The sequence below is a fragment of the Pavona decussata genome, unplaced genomic scaffold, assembly GCF_977016875.1.
Source record: "Pavona decussata unplaced genomic scaffold, jaPavDecu1.1 SCAFFOLD_87, whole genome shotgun sequence".
In the NCBI taxonomy this organism is placed as follows: Eukaryota; Metazoa; Cnidaria; class Anthozoa; order Scleractinia; family Agariciidae; genus Pavona; species Pavona decussata.
In genome coordinates this window covers 6,456,634-6,470,776 of record NW_028145504.1, presented here as the reverse complement: position 1 = coordinate 6,470,776, position 14,143 = coordinate 6,456,634, and the positions used below count along the sequence as shown (strand labels likewise).

At 34.5% G+C, this 14,143-nt stretch overlaps 1 long non-coding RNA gene across 2 annotated transcripts; it reads right to left on the bottom strand.

Moving 5' to 3' along the window:
* Positions 1-4,848: 4,848 nt before the first annotated feature.
* Positions 4,849-12,665, bottom strand: LOC146475097 (uncharacterized). 2 transcript variants are annotated; one of them, XR_014866109.1, is made up of 3 exons: positions 12,334-12,665; positions 7,610-9,863; positions 4,849-6,957 (listed from the first exon to the last, which is right to left on the bottom strand). It is a non-coding gene; the product is annotated as an uncharacterized LOC146475097 (long non-coding RNA). The 2 variants fall into 2 exon arrangements; XR_014866110.1 differs by lacking the exon at positions 7,610-9,863.
* Positions 12,666-14,143: the final 1,478 nt, after the last annotated feature.

The window sequence follows — 14,143 nt, the reverse complement described above, 5'->3', positions numbered from 1 at the left end:
TATCCAGGCGATTCGTACCCAAGGACGATTTGTAATCAGTCGATTTGTACCCAATTTCCGACTATTCGTTCGAATTGCTGGATTCGCTAGCATCGTTTTCTAACGAATCAGCTAAGCAGTGAACCGTCGCAGGTGATGATATGCAACATGCTAGCTTTGACTGCCCTGAATAATGTGAGTTTTTACTACTACACTTTGCTTGATTTTAATAATTCAAAGTTTAATGTCAAGCTTGTCAAAAACTATTTACCCTCATTTAAGTTAACAGTATGAAGGCAATGCTCTTTTACAAACGGAGACAAAAAAAAAATGCTCAGTCTGCAGTCTGCACGGTTTACCTGACCGTGCAGAATCAGTTGCAAAAAAGTCCAGCATACTCTTGACTAATAACTCTAGTGATTAATACTACCCTAGCGAGTGAAAACAAATGTTCTATCGCGAAAGTGCTGACAGTTGATGGTTAGGTGTCTCTTTAAAAGTACTGAAAAATGTGTTTTAAAAAGGACAACACAATACACGAAAAGAAAATGTGAAAAGTAAGCTTGAGGACAAAATTTATTTATTACAGTGAATCTCACAAATGTGCCCCACAGAAGAGATTGGAAATTCTGGGGGCCAGGGAGATTCTCACAGACCAAAAAAAAAATTAAAGAAATGTATGGCCTTTAATTCGAATTTCCAGATGGATGAGGGTTTCTTATTTAAGAAATCCCTTCCATGGGGTAGACCTACATTTTGGAGCCACACAATGGTCTGGGACTCATGATCAGGTCAAGTGAAAAAAATGATATCAAAGCTAAGTTTAAATGTATGCATTTTTTTTCAGGTTCAGTTCACATTAATACCTTTCACTGAAGAGAGAACTTGACTGTACAGTTTGTGACTAAATCTGAAACTTATAAGGCTAACTGTTTAAAGCCCTGGCCAAACGGGAATTATGTTTGATGACCAAACATTATCAAACATTGTTCGGTGATCAAACATTTTACTGTTTGGCCAACTTGTCTGATGACGTTTGATCGCGTTTGAACTCCATCAAACATGCGATCAAACAACATCAAACATTTCTTTTGTTCTGATGTTTGTTGTAATTGGTGATGTTTGGTTCATTTGGCCAGGTGAATCAAACATGTTTGGCTGGCAGATTCCGCCACAACTCCCTGTGTTCTGATGTTTGACAATGTTTGATAAAACATGTTTGATGATGTTTCATCATCAAACATTTCCTGTTTGGCCAGGGCATTAATAGTAAATCACAACCAGCTTATGTATGTAAAAGTCTATTAATATTTATTGCAGTCAGAAACCCATAAGGGGTTGAAACGTGTAACTTTCCTTTGTGCACTTAGAAGCAAGCTTCCGAATATTCAATTTATTCAAAAAATAACCCAAGAGAATTTAACCAATCAAAATTGCAATAGGAGCTGCTGCAGATCCTCTCCCGCAAATTCAAACCTTTGCAAGGAATCGCCTGTAGTCTGCCTTTTTATGTCTCTTTCACTATTGTTGTTGCAAAATTCAAAGAACTCTTACTGTACGTGAATTCGTCTCAACAAGCAAGGTGCTGGATGTAAGCAATGTATAAGAAGGTAATTGTCCTGAATATAAACATCGAAATGGTCAGCTTCATTAAATTTACAGCACATGCTAACGCACACGAGAAGGCTTTATCTTGCTTTTGACAACCTAAGTAAAATAAAGTTAACTTTCGTTTCTGTCAGTACTTTAAAAAACTTTACTAAGACACAGTTAATGAAATTCTTTAGTTTCTGTGCGAAGTTTTCAGCTTCAAGGTTGGAATTCAAGTAGTTGGCGTAAAAGAAAAATTTCATTGCGTATTTCGCTACGTGTATAATGCACGCGTACAATCTTCATGTTTCCAAATATGGTATTTAGCAAAACTGAATTTTCCAACGCTGTGAACGCACGTTACTTGTTTCAAACTCTTATCGGTTTCTTGTACAGTGCAGCAATTGGATGGTGATGAAAATCATCAGCTACTTTGCTTAGAGAAGTGGGCAGAAGGATTCTTTCAGAGAGTAGGTCACTCAACTTAAGCCAGATGCCTACTTCTAATTTTATTAAAATCCCTAATTGATTTTATTGTTGTTGTAAATAAATGTAGAAGTAAGCTAAGTTTTTCTGGAGAAACATTTCTCTACACTAGGAGTCATAAATTAGGAATATATTATCAATGTTAGTACATGTTTATATATATATACACACTTAGTGATTTTGGTGTTTCGAGCAATCTGATTGGTTCACTATCTCTGGCTAAATTGAGCATTAGTATTCACTCCCTAACCAGCGAATGTTGCTCCAAACAAAAACAAATTGGCTGGCATAAACTTGCCTTCCATCAGTGTTTCTGAATCAGAAATTCTACAAGAAAATACTTAAAATATAAAGAAATGGGCAAATTTTTAAGAAAATTTTACATGGCTGGAAGGAAGCGTCAGTCATAAATAATTACAACAAAATAAAGCAATGCTCACCTCTATCAATTACAGCTGCCACCGATATACACTTAATATGCTACCATTCAAACAGCAAGCCATTTTCAGCAATTGATGACAGTGAGTCTGCAGAAGCAAGCAAAGCACTTTATATGGTTTAGTTACCAGGTCAAATATGTTCCAAAGTCCTTAAAAGAGCTACATCTGTTCATCGTTTCTTTATTTTGAAAAAAAGTAGCTTTCTCAGAATTGTCATTTCCAATCTGTTTCAATTTTCCCTAGCCTCAGCCATCCTTGATCCTTTTTGTTTTAGAATCACTTCGTTGGAGTGTTTTTCCTCAGCAAACTAATATTTTTAGGTTTTTCAATTATATAATTGACTTCAACCGTAATTTAGACTGTCAAAGAAATGGCTCAAAATATCATGGCTTAGCTCCTTTAAACACCTTTTCACCACAGTTTTGTGCAGAATGTATACCGTTTTCAGGTGAATTATTCCCTACAATTTTTATTTTAAGTGAATTTTAAAAACTTAGATTGAGTGGAGGATTGTTTTGCAAGGTGACTTGATTTAGATTGTTGTTTTGAAGGATGTAAAAGAACCATTTTGCTAGCTTGTGTCAAGGATTTTAATGAAGATTAAACAACTAGCTTTGCCATGTTAAAAGATTCTGTAAAACGTTTTGCCCATGCTTTGTACCGCTTGCAAGTTTTCCATGCATGAATTGAGAGGTCAATAGTGTAAACATTTAAAGGTTTCATTTTGACAATGTTGAGAGTGCCTGTTGTTAAGATCACTTTGTGTATATATTTATATATATATTCCAAAAATAGGTTGAAATCTTCATCAACTTAAAAGTGCTCGATAGCTGAACTAGAGCAATAATTATAATATAATGCAAGAGATAGGTTATTCGGTCATTTATTCGCTACTCTGAGTTTCATGCTTCTTGTGACATGCTAGGAAATTACTACTAAACAGTGTTCTTTTTTAGTTACTGATAACGATCCCGTGTGACACGTCACGCAAAGAAGTTAGCATCTATTGTCTATTGTTCTGTATTTTCAAATTTCTCTTATTGTAACCGTTATTTCTGGCAGTTGCCTGATGATTGCTTCACAAGAAGCATGAAACTCAGAGTAGCGAATAAATGACTGAATAACCTATCTCTTGCATTATATTATATATATATATATATATATATATATATATACTAAAACAATTATTTTGTTCAATCTTGGCAAAAAGTGACAGAATATTTACCTTGCTACTTACTTAGCAGCTCTCTGCTATGGTTCACCTTGATTTCAAAGAACAATAAGACAAGGGTTTCAAAGAAAGCTGCTTAACGAAATTCAAGGTTTTTTGCATACTGTATTTACTTGAATAAGCGCTGCGGCGCTTATTAAAGTTTTTGCGCCTTTAGTGCGGCGCTTATTCGAGCGCTGCGCTTATTTAAAAATTGGACCCTACAAAGAAATCTTTTCTTTTAATTTAACAGCATATCTTCAATCTGTACAAAAAAATTACAGTTAGTAACAGCAGTGTCTTTTCGCTGTCACCATTCACCTCTTTCCGCACTTTTCAGCGTTGTTTTCACTCAACTCAGATCTAACTCTTTTCTTCTACAACAACCGTTTCTAAAGAAAGACATTTTCGGTGCTATTTTAGACTTTCTTTATAGGGGTTTTTAAGTAACAGAATTCCTCGAATAAGCACCCCATCGTGACCGCGGCGCTTATCCGAGGGCGGCGCTTATTCAAGTAAATACGGTATGTTATTTCTCGAAAACGAAGAGCCAAACAGCGAAAAAAAATCTGCAACATTGTTTATCTAGTGAAACTACATCCACATGCCAAAATTCAGCTACTTCTGAACACTTTCAAAAATGGCCAAAAATTGTATAGGATGTTGTTATCCCCCTCCCTTCAATTGTTAGTTATTGTCTGTGACAATATCTTTTAATATCTAATAATATCTTTTTTTCTCTGCACTGAAACTGGTAATGCATTTCAGTCTATGAATCTGTCAAATCTGTCAATGCTTAAGCTTCCTAGCTTTGCAGTTGGTTGGTTTTTTGATCCACAAATCCACGAGAAAACTAGTAACAGTGTTCTTTGGTTTCCGTTGTTTCCAAGGGTTGTAGCAATTTGAGAATGTGAATGAGTTCACTTTAAGGTCAGGCTGAAAAAGTTGCAGGAACAAATACTCTTCTGTTTCATTTGTGAAAAACTTTCACAGCAAATAGACTAATCTGCAGTGATGTTATAGTGAAAGTTGAGGGTTACAAATTAATCATGTAACCTTACCTTTTATATCCAAAGGTGCATCATGGTATCTGGCCTTTCTACAAAACTGTTGCTCCAGTTAAGTCATATAATAACCTTTAAGTGCAGTTGGCAATTTGTTTTATTATTGTTAGTGCGACTGCGTGTGTAGTTTAGGTGATAATAAATTTAACAGAATTGTCCAAACTATTTATTTTTTGATTTATTTAAGGCTAAAACTCTTTATAAAGAAACCTAATGATTTTGAAGTCATCATGTTAATGCTTGAGTCCCCACAGGGTCTAAAAAAAGTGAGTAAGTCATCACGTTACCTCGATGATGACTTCCTTAAGTCGAAAACTTTCGATTTTTTTTTCTTTTTTAAGGTTTTTTAGCCTTGTAAAAAGTTTTAATGTTTTAAATCTAGCAAATCTTTGATCAATAAAAAAAACTACATTACATGGCAAATGTGAGTATCTGCTTGATGAAATGTCTGTGAGTATTTGCACATTAAAGTAGTTTTTTCCAAACAAACTACATGGTCAGCTTTCAAAGATGATGTTAAACTATCTCTGTAGAAAAGAAATTGAGAAAACGGTTTTTTTTCTTACTCACTTTTTTGAGACCTTGTGGGGACTTGTGAGTAAGTTTTACTCAAAACCGTATTATGGGGACGTATTTACCTTGTAGCTCAAACCCAATTTCTGGCCAAAAAATGCAGTTTTAAGGGCATGTATCTGTGGGGTCTGGATTTTGTCCCCACTAATACATTAGCGGACCCCACAGTGCGGGTGTGTAACTATACTTATGTCCTCATAAGTCACCATGCGTAACTATACACTAAGTGTGTATATATAAACATGTACTAACATTGATAATATATTCCTAATTTATCTCCTAGTGTAGAGAAATGTTTCTCCAGAAAAACTTAGCTTACTTCTACATTTATTTACAACAACAATAAAATCAATTAGGGATTTTAATAAAATTAGAAGTAGGCATCTGGCTTAAGTTGAGTGACCTACTCTCTGAAAGAATCCTTCTGCCCACTTCTCTAAGCAAAGTAGCTGATGATTTTCATCACCATCCAATTGCTGCACTGTACAAGAAACCGATAAGAGTTTGAAACAAGTAACGTGCGTTCACAGCGTTGGAAAATCCAGTTTTGCTAAATACCATATTTGGAAACATGAAGATTGTACGTGTGCATTATACATGTAGCGACACACGTAATGAAATTTTTCTTTTACGCCAACTACTTGAATTCCAACCTTGAAGCTGAAAACTTCGCACAGAAACTAAAGAATTTCATTAACTGTGTCTTAGTAAAGTTTTTTAAAGTACTGACAGAAACGAAAGTTAACTTTATTTTACTTAGGTTGTCAAAAGCAAGATAAAGCCTTCTCGTGTGCGTTAGCATGTGCTGTAAATTTAATGAAGCTGACCATTTCGATGTTTATATTCAGGACAATTACCTTCTTATACATTGCTTACATCCAGCACCTTGCTTGTTGAGACGAATTCACGTACAGTAAGAGTTCTTTGAATTTTGCAACAACAATAGTGAAAGAGACATAAAAAGGCAGACTACAGGCGATTCCTTGCAAAGGTTTGAATTTGCGGGAGAGGATCTGCAGCAGCTCCTATTGCAATTTTGATTGGTTAAATTCTCTTCAGTTGGGTTATTTTTTGAATAAATTGAATATTCGGAAGCTTGTTTCTAAGTGCACAAAGGAAAGTTGCACGTTTCAACCCCTTATGGGTTTCTGACTGCAATAAATATTAATAGACTTTTGCATACATAAGCTGGTTGTGATTTACTATTAATGCCCTGGCCAAACAGGAAATGTTTGATGATGAAACATCATCAAACATGTTTTATCAAACATTGTCAAACATCAGAACACAGGGAGTTGTGGCTGAATCTGCCAGCCAAACATGTTTGATTCACCTGGCCAAATGAACCAAACATCACCAATTACAACAAACATCAGAACAAAAGAAATGTTTGATGTTGTTTGATCGCATGTTTGATGGAGTTCAAACGTCATCAGACAAGTTGGCCAAACGGTAAAATGTTTGATCACCGAACAATGTTTGATAATGTTTGGTCATCAAACATAATTCCCGTTTGGCCAGGGCTTTAAACAGTTAGGCTTATAAGTTTCAGATTTAGTCACAAACTGTACAGTCAAGTTCTCTCTTCAGTGAAAGGTATTAATGTGAACTGAACCTGAAAAAAAATGCATACATTTAAACTTAGCTTTGATATCATTTTTTTCACTTGACCTGATCATGAGTCCCAGACCATTGTGTGGCTCCAAAATGTAGGTCTACCCCATGGAAGGGATTTCTTAAATAAGAAACCCTCATCCATCTGGAAATTCGAATTAAAGGCCATACATTTCTTTAATTTTTTTTTTGGTCTGTGAGAATCTCCCTGGCCCCCAGAATTTCCAATCTCTTCTGTGGGGCACATTTGTGAGATTCACTGTAATAAATAAATTTTGTCCTCAAGCTTACTTTTCACATTTTCTTTTCGTGTATTGTGTTGTCCTTTTTAAAACACATTTTTCAGTACTTTTAAAGAGACACCTAACCATCAACTGTCAGCACTTTCTCGATAGAACATTTTTTTTTCACTCGCTAGGGTAGTATTAAACACTAGAGTTATTAGTCAAGAGTATGCTGGACTTTTTTGCAACTGATTCTGCACGGTCAGGTAAACCGTGCAGACTGCAGACTGAGCATTTTTTTTTGTCTCCGTTTGTAAAAGAGCATTGCCTTCATACTGTTAATGTAAATGAAGGTAAATGGTTTTTGACAAGCTTGACATTAAACTTTGAATTATTAAAATCAAGCAAAGTGTAGTAGTAAAAACTCACATTATTCAGGGCAGTCAAAGCTAGCATGTTGCATATCATCACCTTCGACGGTTCACTCGTTAGAAAACGATGCTAGCGAATCCAGCAATTCGAAAGTTTGACTGCTTACTACAGTACATTAACAATATTGGTTTTATTTTATTTCTTTTCAGAATGCAATACTTAAACTGTGCAGACCACTGAAGAAACTGCTACTTCAAAGACACCTATGACTCATTAATTCCTCAAAAGACATTGTGTACAACAGATGTTGTTGAACTGTTATTGTCAAGTTTGACCTCTCATCATGTGGCAAAATTATGTAAAATTTGATATTTCAAGTTAGTAGGGTTAATTGATTGAGGATCTCCCATATAATGATGGATTGGATGCAAATGGTCATAATTTTGTTCCTCTCTGGCAGGAAATTGTGTAGATTGGTATATATGTACCACTTAGAGTGCAAAGATACAAAATGACCAACATTTTTTAGTAATGTTTAATTGGAAGAAAGATTCTTAGTCCTTTCTACAACTTAAGGACGGTGCCTACTATTGTTACTGCACATATGTTCTGCGCATCTGGAGATACTCGGGTTTCCTATGGGTGGTGCCTACTATTACAGGGATATTTTTGCGCACTTTAAAACTATGCGGAGAAAGCAGAACTTAGCAAGTGATTTTGGTATCCAAAAAGAAAATTAGGGGGGAAACCATGCATTTTTCAGAGATAAAGCTTCAATTTGGAAAAAAGCACCATACATTGCTTTGTATTTTGCTGCTTTTTAGAATAATTGTTGCTTAGTTATCTCTAAAAAATGCGTGGTTACCCCCAATTTCCTTTTTGGATTTCAATACCCACTACCAAGATCTGCTTAATTTTCCGCATAGTGATAAACCGTGCAAAAATACTTTGCTATTAGTAGGCACCGTCCTTAAGCAGTTGTGAAAAGAAATCCCAAAAAATAACTGAGGGTCTTTCTTCTACTTAATCCTGATATTGAAATGCATCTTTCAAATATCCATATTCAATAACAGTTATGCTTGCTAACCTTTATGGCTATTGAGTCAAAAAGATATAACATAAAGAGCTATTATTTTGTAAGTCAACAAATCTGTACCTCAAGTAAAGGTCAAAATGAAATTGAGCCATGCCATCAAAAGATCCAAATGACCACCCCTAAATGTTTTCATTTTCATGTTTTAAGCTCATGACGTGCCATTTGTTATCAAGTAAGCTCTATGCTTCTAACTACGGGTGGAACTTTGTCATGAGTTAAAGAACAAGTGAAATTTGAACAAAAAATAAATGCCTTGTCCCCCCCCCCCCCCACATGGCATTTGACCATGTACCATGCCTGGGAAGAAGGGAATTGAATTTGGCTGGGGTAGAGAAATTGAACTGAATTTACACTGTACCTTTGGCATGGGAGAATTTGGACTTTTCTCTTTTTTTTTTCTTCTGTTTGAAAACAATAATTATTGAACAACTGAGACAATATAATGTATAATGCTCTTTATTCATAATGTAATAGTACAAGAGAGTGCATGGTAATAAGTAATAAATCGATATTGAGATGCCGAAGCCGGGGGCTTATATGGCACAATTCATACAGGAGATTGGTGAAAATGGTGCAATTACTTTACAGTTTACAAATAAATAAATAAATAAATAAATAGATAAATATTAATGTTAATAATAGTGGTAATAATAATAATAATAATAATAATAATAATAATAATAATAACTTAAATGAAAAAAATTAAATAAATAACAAAATATTAAATTAAGCTAAGCCGTGTATACGAGAGTTCAAAAGGACATGAATTCACAAATTATTTGATTGGAAGTAATCTCTACGTTTTTGTCTACAATTCGAGATAGTAAGCGAATTGCCTAAATCAAGAGGGTTGTCATTCCAAATTTGAGGGCCTTGTGCACAAAGTGCAAAGGCCCCTTAAGATTCATAAGCTTTCTTCAAGTCAATTCTTCCCTATTATAATACATACTTGTATGGTGCTATAAACATCATAACCTCCCTCAGGTAGATGCTTGCCTACTGTATACGTAGGTGGAATTGTTATCACTTGGTAAAAATAAAATGAAATTCAAGTCAATGATAAAAAAGCTCCTTATGATCCCAAGTTTCCCTGCTGAAGAGTAAGCTTCTATGCCTATGAATTGAGTACACAATGTCTTTTGTGGAATTAATGAGTCATAGGTGCCTTTGAAGTAGCTGTTTCTTCAGCGGTCTGTGCAGTTTAAGTATTGCATTCTGAAAAGAAATAAAATAAAACCAATATTGTTAATGTACTGTAGTAAGCAATGAGAGAGTAATGTTCAATCGTCTTTCAAGGTTTCTTAATAATCATAACATTCTCTCTGACAATCAGTATGGTTTTCCCAAGCATCACTCCGCTTATGCTCTTGCTTGTTTATATGACAAAATCTCTTCTGCCATTGACAATAAGGAATGCACAGTTGGTATTTTTATAGACTTGTCCAAGGCCTTTGACACCGTTGATCATAACATTTTGATTTCAAAATTAGAGCATTATGGTGTTCGTGGCACTTCACTTAGAGGGTTCGAAAGCTATCTAAGCAATAGACAACAATATGTGGAATTTAATGGTGTCAGTTCGGAGTCTTGCAAAATTAAGTGCAGGGTGACTCAGGGTTCTATACTAGGTCCCCTACTCTTTCTACTCTTTATAAAATTAATGATCTGTGTAACGTGTCAAAGGTCGTGGATTTTATTCTTTTTGCAGATGAATTGATACAAACATATTTTTCTCCCACAAAGATTTTAACTTGCTTCCTGGAATCTTGAATTCTGAAATGCTTAAATTAACTCAATGGTGTCGAGCAAACAAGCTGTCCATTAACTTTAAAAAATCAAATTTTATGGTTTTTAGTCCACCCCAAAGGAGGAAAACACTTGATATATCTATTCAATTGACAACAATGCAATTGAATGTGTGAAAGAGACAGTATTTTTAGGTGTTATCCTCGATGAGAATTTGTCATGGAAGCCTCACATTCTTAGTGTTTCTGGAAAAATATCAAAAGCAATAGGTATTATTAATTTTATAAGTCTAGTTTTTGCCTTCCCAAAAAATTCCTTACGCTCCTTGTACTATAGTCTAGTTTACCCTTACTTAATTTATTGTGTTTCTGTGTGGGGATCGACATATCAGTCTAATTTAAATTGGATTATTGTTCAGTGAACAGATGTGAAGATAAATGCAAAAATCATTGAAACAAAACATTAAGTGCCCTGTATTTGCGCACTTCAAGTCGGGGCAAAGTTCTAGCTCTAACACAGAGAGCATGTAGTCGATAAGTACAATATTTTTTAGTGTTGAGTATGTACAGAAAAATTACAAATCTATGTCACAACAGTCTGTAAAAATTTTAGCTCAAAATATTTCACTTTCATATTATCTGTCACCATTTCGCTTGAGAAGATAATTTGCTGGCCGCTTAATAGAGGTAGAAAAACAATAAATACTAAACTTGCAACAGCAAAAAGGTGGCCGCGGCCGCTTAATAGAGGTGGCCGTTGAACAGAGGTATTGCATACAGCATTTTACTGACAAATAATTTGGGACTTTGGAGAATGGCTGCTTAATGGAGGGTGGCCGCTTAATAGGTGGCCCCTTAAAAGAGGTCCGATTGTAATAATAATAATAACAATAATAATAATAATTTAATAATTATAATCTTTATTAAAATATTCCACACAAATTGCTATTTACAAGTTAAAAGTATATAATAAAGAGCTATTAAAAACCAATTTACAATTCACTTCGATTAAAAAAAGAAAATATTTTTCAGTAATAATTTTTTTTTTAAATATTCGATTGCGAAAAAAAAAGAAACAGACTACTTTCAAACATAATGTTTTTGTAAAGTAAAAGAAAAAAAATGTCATGAAGTTTTTAAAAAAATGAAATTCGGCATTTTAAAATCAGTTCCACTTGATAAAAAGAAAAGAAAAAAACATAAACAAAATACGCATCTCTCAAATGGCCCCTTCTGCAGTTTCAATGTCAATGTCCCCGTTCTTGGTGTCACGTTGAATTCTTCGTAATGTCCTAGACCCTCTAAGACACACGAGTGCAAATCTTAACAGTGCGAATGAAATTCGGCTTCTGATCCATGACAATGGTTTTGGCATATTGCTCCCCTTCCTTGATAATAATAATAATAATAATAATAATAATAATAATAATAATAATGAAAATAATAAATTTTTATAAATAAATTTATTCTAAAACGGCATGTACACGAAGTGCAAAAGCCCCTTAAGATTCGTAATCTTTCTTCAAGTCCATCCTTCCTTATTATGATACCATAACCTCCCTTAGGTAGATGTTTATCTCCTGTAGGTGGAGGTTAGGAGTTGGTAAAAATGAAAATTATGAAATTCAAGTCAATGATAGAAAAGCTCCTTATGATCCCAAGTTTCCCTGCTAGAGTGTAAGCTTATATGCGTATGAATTGACTACTATAAAACATAAACTATAAAATGTACACTGTAGGCTACTCTACCTCCCTTAGGTAGATGTTAACCTCCTGTAGGTGGATGTTATGAGTTGGTAATAAATGAAATGACACTCATGGTCAACGATTAGAAAAGCCCCTGCAAGATTGTAAGTTTTAATGCTTGCAAATAAGCTTTCCATGTGTACGATTGTGCCAGTATAATACATACGATACAAAAGTGGTGCTATAAAACGTACCTCCCTTAGGTCGATGTTAACCTCCCGTAGGCCGATGTTAACCTCCTTTAGGCCGATGTTAACCATGTTACCTGAGCAAATCTTGACTGTTTTCATGGTTCCACGTTTCTTCCACAAATCAAGCGTAAAATCCTTGAGATCAGTGTTCAGACGCCGAGAAACGAAAGTAGAAAGAATTCTGTATTCTACCATAACGAATCCTAACAAACGTTCGAAGTCTTTATTTCACCGACGTCGTCCGCCATTACTACTAAAAAAGAGTGAATTAATGCACGTCAATTTCCGGTATAATCGGATCTCGGATTGGCTGCTCCGAGGAATAACCCGATGACGTCACCTCCCTTAGGCCGATGTTATCTTTTCTCAACATCAGCCTACGGGAGGTTAACATCGACCTAAGGGAGGTACGTTTTATAGCACGACGTTTGTATCGTATGTGTTATACTGGCACAATCGTACACATGGAAAGCTTATTTGCAAGCATTAAAACTTACAATCTTGCAGGAGCTTTTCTAATCATTGACCTGAGTGTCATTTCATTTAATGCCAACTCATAACATCCACCTACAGGAGGTTAACATCTACCTAAGGGAGGTACAGTGGCTCACAGTGTACATTTTATAACTTATATATGTATTATAAAAGTCAATTCATAGGCATAGAAGCTTACTCTCTAGCAGGGAAATTTGGGATCATAAGGAGCTTTTCTATCATTGACTTGAATTTCATAATTTTCATTTTTACCAACTCATAACATCTGCCTATAGGAGGTAAACATCTACCTAAGGGAGGTTATGGTATTATAATAAGGAAGGATGGACTTGAAGAAAGCTTACGAATCTTAAGAGGCTTTTGCATTTCGTGTACATGCCGTTTTAGAACAAATTTATTTATAAAGAATTATTATTATTATTATTATTATTATTATTATTATTATTATTATTATTATTTGAAAAGCCTTTTAATCTCACAAGAATGAGATTAATGAGAGTTTTCTCATTTTTTTATTTACACTCATAACATGGAATATAATATATTATTATCAAAATTTTTTTTTGGGCAACACACTGACCTATGTTGGGCCATTTATATTCATCTAATGAAACAATTTTACAGCCACAAAGATTTGCTGTGAGAGGTGTTATGGGTTTAAATAGCAAAAATGCAGGTGCATTAAAATAGCATAATAGCTGTTATGATGATTAAAGGCAATTGTTTTCTTGTTGTTGTTGTCGTTTTTTCTTGGTTGACCCCATCAACCTGTAATTTCCACGTTAAATTTTGCTAGAAGTGACTGTTTATGACTGTTGAAATGATAGATCATTTTTAAAAATATAACCCTTAATATGTCAGAATTTATTTTAATTTAATTTGTGATCACTTACAAGAGGTTTGACTGTTTGACTGTTTACTACAGTACATTAACAATATTGGTTTTATTTTATTTCTTTTCAGAATGCAATACTTAAACTATGCAGACCGCTGAAGAAACTGCTACTTCAAAGACACCTATGACTCATCAATTCCTCAAAAGACATTGTGTACAACAGATGTTGTTGAACTGTTATTGTCAAGCTTGACCTCTCGTCATATGGCAAAATTATGTAAAATTTGATATTCAAGTTTGCAGGGTTAATTGACGGAGGATCTCCCATATAATGATGGATTGGATGCAAATGGTCATAATTTTGTTCCTCTCTGGCAGGAAATTGTGTAGATTGGTATATATGTACCACTTGGAGTGCAAAGATACAAAATGACCAACATTTTTAAGTAATGTTTAATTGGAAGAAAGATTCTTAGTCCTTTC